We start from the raw sequence: 3,970 nt of genomic DNA, 5'->3' as shown, positions 1-3,970 counted from the left end.
CCCGCACCATACTAAAGATGTTTAAAAAGTACCAAGAATGAAACACTATGCCAAAAAGAGGGGCTGAGAGGCGGAAGGGAAGCTCACTGCTATGGAAACGTTCTGGATACTCTTCCTCCGTTAAAAATTGGTTATGACTTTGACCACATTCTCTGATCCAGAGACAAACAATAACACCTTCAATGTGTTTTCAGCCTTGAGAATGCAATCTTCCAAATAAAACAAATTCACTCTTCATATTTTAATAGTCCTTACATTAAAAAAAAATCTTAATAATCCATTATGTTTTCCTTTAAAAAACAAAATCAAGGAGAAAAATCAAAAGCATTACATAATGAAACACCAAATGCTTTCTGAACATTTACTTCAGAGAAAACCAAGCTCAGTGCTGTCAGAATGGAATCAGCTCACCCTCCAGCGGGTTTTCAGAGACTGTAAATTGAGACTGCCTATCTGCCCCCAACCCCGGGGGAAAGTGGTGGATTTGAACTGCTTGCCTTTGGGTTGGCAGTCCAATTCCTTACCTACAAGGTCACTGGAGTTCCCTGGAGAAAACCAAAGTGAAGCTCCTGTTTCTAAACACCAATCTATCCATTTACTGATCTGTTCTTAGCAAAAGCACTAGAGACTAAGGACCCCTGGTGGTATTAAATCAAAGGTCAGGGGTTCGAATCAGGCAGCTGATCCTCAGGGGGAAACTGGGTAGTCTGTTGTGTCACAATTTAAAACCCACCAGAGTTTGGTTTTATCAAAGTTCTCATCTGGCTGTTGTGTAAAGAAAGAGCAGCCCCTTTCAAGGGAGTCCTGGAGGAGTTGAAAGCATGCGGTCCACTCCACCCTCCCCAAGTGTTCTCCAACCTAGAACTTCCCAAGCTCTCCCCACCCGAGGCGCTCAAGCAGCAGGCTGGAGACCAAGTGTGGAGGGCGGAGACCCTGCCCACTGACCCGAAGGTCACCTTCCTGAGCTCTTATGACCTTGTCATCTCTCCTCCCTGCTGGAGTTTCCACTGCAGACTGTCCTCTCCTCTTGTGTCCCAAGCCAGGCACTTGGTCCACTTTGTTCACTGTGACCAGTAACAAGCATGCAGTTGACAGAGGGAAGGCCCAGCAGTAACGTGAGGCTCTGCAGTGAGGGCAAAGCTGGGAGCGCGTGAGGACAGACAGCAAAGGCGGAGGAGAGCCTTAAATGTCACATGAAGCCGTTTTTAATGTTAACCCCCCCACCTCTCGTGAAGTATTACAAATTAACTAAACTTTACCCCTCCCGGTCAGGAGTCTAAAACATGACTTGTTTCTGATTTTGGCTACAGCAAAACATTAACCAAGGTTAACAGATGACTCTGAGATGAATTAAGGCCTAATGGCTCTCTGAACTCCAGCAGGGCCTGATGATGGATCATGTATATATTAGAAGAACGGCCTGTTCACGTCTCTAGGAAAGTTGGCCTTTTCGACCATGTTTTTCCTGTTAAACTAGCAGGAATAAACCACCACAAAGAGACTCGGCAGCGTTCTTTTGGCAGATAAAGAAACAAGAAAGGAAAAGGTCAAGTACAGTGCGGTTCTGCCAATTCCACATGAAGCAAAGCCACAGAGCAGGTTTAACGTTCACAATTTTGTGATCACACAAAACCAAATAGAAGTGACTGCTATAGTCAAACTACTTCCTAACCATCACCTTCATTTCTTACTTAGCAATGCACAAACATGAAAATGCTAACAACACACAAAATAAAAATGTAACCACGACCACACACTTCCTAAGCTCTACCTTCCGGCTAGTTCCCAGGTTAACTCACATTTCTCCCCCAAAACACACCTCAAAAGCCAACCTCCTACAGCAAACCCCAAACCCAAATGCCTCGGGTAACAACTCCCAATTTCTTCAGAATTTTAAAAACAACCCCAACCGCCACCAGCTTCCCTTATTGCAACATCTGCAGCAATATTTCAGCTTACGACAGAGGAATAACAGAATTTTTAGACCCTTATCGGACACTATTTTTTTATGGGCCAAATGGAACTGAGGGGATTTCAGAATTAACTATGGAGCCAGCTTAAATATTAACCCAGGTGTATCACTTATTTTTCTCCATTGCAATATGGTGCAACCCAAGTTAACCAGATAGGTCTACCCGTTTATCTTAATTGGAAAAGCAGAATCTACTGGAGGAGGTAGCAGGGTGGCACTTAAGAAAAAAAAATTACATCAAAGACAGACACAAGCAGCATGGTGTGATTCAGGATGTTAAATGGGCTTGCCATGTGGCCCTCTCAGTTTTTAGCCTATGGACTCTACACAGAAGACCCCTGCATTGAGACTAAATTATTAACATTGTGGGCCTTAGTCTCACCCCAGACTTTGCCTAAAACTGCACCAGATGTTCACCTTTTGCCACTGCTTCCTTAAAGAGGAAGAAAAAAGCAATCCTTTTCCTCTCCTGAACTCATTAAATGCCTGGTCCAGTTTCCATTCTCAAAAGTAGCCCTCTTTGAGAGCTGTCAAAAAGACAGGCTGATCTGACACTTGCAAACTACAAGCGTACAAAAAAGAAGACCTGGCCCTTCAGTCACTGCCTGAAAAAAAAAGCAAAAGGAAAAAGAAAAAGAAAAAGAAAAAGAAAAAGAAAAAAAAGCACTGCCTGAATGAATTTCACTTCCCAATATAGGTTAGTAAGAAAAAAAACTTATAAAAACTAATTTAAGAACGAAAGACAAGTCATGCTTTTAGGAATTAGGAACATCTGTGTCCTGTTCGTGAACGTTTTTAGGAAATCTATTCCGAAAATGTACAGCCCCAGAAGGGAAAAGGCAATAAAAAAGGTAAATATAAAAAAATGACTGACCTAGAAGTATTTCCTCATCGCCCTTTTCCAACCTTTCCACCCCATTCTTTGCATTTCACCAGTCTCTTAGCAACCACGCAGGACGGTAAGTAGCACACCACGCCAAACAGCCAAACACTTGCTGGGCTGCGCTTCCTTTGAAGACTCAAAACCCAGGGTACTGACCCTTATTCTCTCAAGCCCAAGAGTCACTCAAGACAGGGGACCAATTTGGCTAAGCACAGGACCCGAAAGGTCAGTGACCAAATTTGGTCAAGCGCAGTGCCATCACTGCTGTCACCGTTCTTGTCAATGTCAAGAACAACTGTCAGCCTGCCAATACGAGGAAGGAAATGCACCTAGAATATTCTTTTTGTAAATTCTATGTACAGGCTACAAAGAGCCTCACATCTTTGCATGATGCATTTTAGTGTGATGTCACAGAAAGATGATGGAAAGAGATCGAACACAGACAGACAAGGTCTCCCAGTGAATAAGCCAGCTTCTGGCACTAACAGCTGAACACGAGAAGAATTCCAAAGACCTGGGCGGGCATTTAGGACCAATTTCTGCACCATAACCATTGGCAGGAGAACCACTTATTTTCTAAACATGACTGGCTTCAAGTTAGGTTGTTGTTTTCAAAAGCTATTTTTAATTTTTTTAATTTTAATGAATGTTTAGAAACTTAGGGTTTCCAATTATTTATTATTTCACTTGTTTTTTTTTAAAATATTAAAACCACATACATAAATCTCCAATTATCTTTTAACTGTCATCTGAATTTTTAACCCCTTCCTTCCAAACTAGGGGCTGTCGTTTCTGTGTTGTTTGTACTATTTTTTTTTAAGGGAGGGTCGAAAAATGGCTTCATACTTACAAAAGAGATACATGCTGCCAGCAATAAAATCCTAACTAGTAAGTCTTCAAACTGCTCGATGACGAGTTCCAGCAAGGTTTTTCCTGTTGGAAGCAGACGTGCGTGCGTGTGGGTTAGCTGCGTTCTCCCCCGGGGCTGGAGGGGAGCAGGGGATCCGGGGACGCAGGGGACCCGGGGACGGAGGTGAGCAGGGGACCCGGGGACGGAGGTGAGCAGGGGACCCGCGGACGGAGGGGAGCAGGGGACCCGGGGACGGAAGGGAGCA

At 43.7% G+C, this 3,970-nt stretch overlaps 1 protein-coding gene across 1 annotated transcript in view; it reads right to left on the bottom strand.

Moving 5' to 3' along the window:
• The window catches only part of ATP2A2 (ATPase, Ca++ transporting, cardiac muscle, slow twitch 2), a 33,315-nt gene extending 29,523 nt beyond the window's left edge, over positions 1–3,792 (bottom strand). Inside the window, exon 1 of the mRNA XM_006894659.1 lies at positions 3,706–3,792. The gene's annotated coding sequence lies outside the window, so the exon portion shown is untranslated. The remainder of the gene's footprint in view (positions 1–3,705) is intronic.
• Positions 3,793–3,970: the final 178 nt, after the last annotated feature.

This window comes from Elephantulus edwardii, unplaced genomic scaffold (genome assembly GCF_000299155.1).
Source record: "Elephantulus edwardii isolate Elephantulus edwardi_28Jun2011 unplaced genomic scaffold, EleEdw1.0 scaffold00148, whole genome shotgun sequence".
NCBI classification, from domain to species: domain Eukaryota; kingdom Metazoa; phylum Chordata; class Mammalia; order Macroscelidea; family Macroscelididae; genus Elephantulus; species Elephantulus edwardii.
This window is presented reverse-complemented; position numbering and strand designations above follow the sequence as displayed.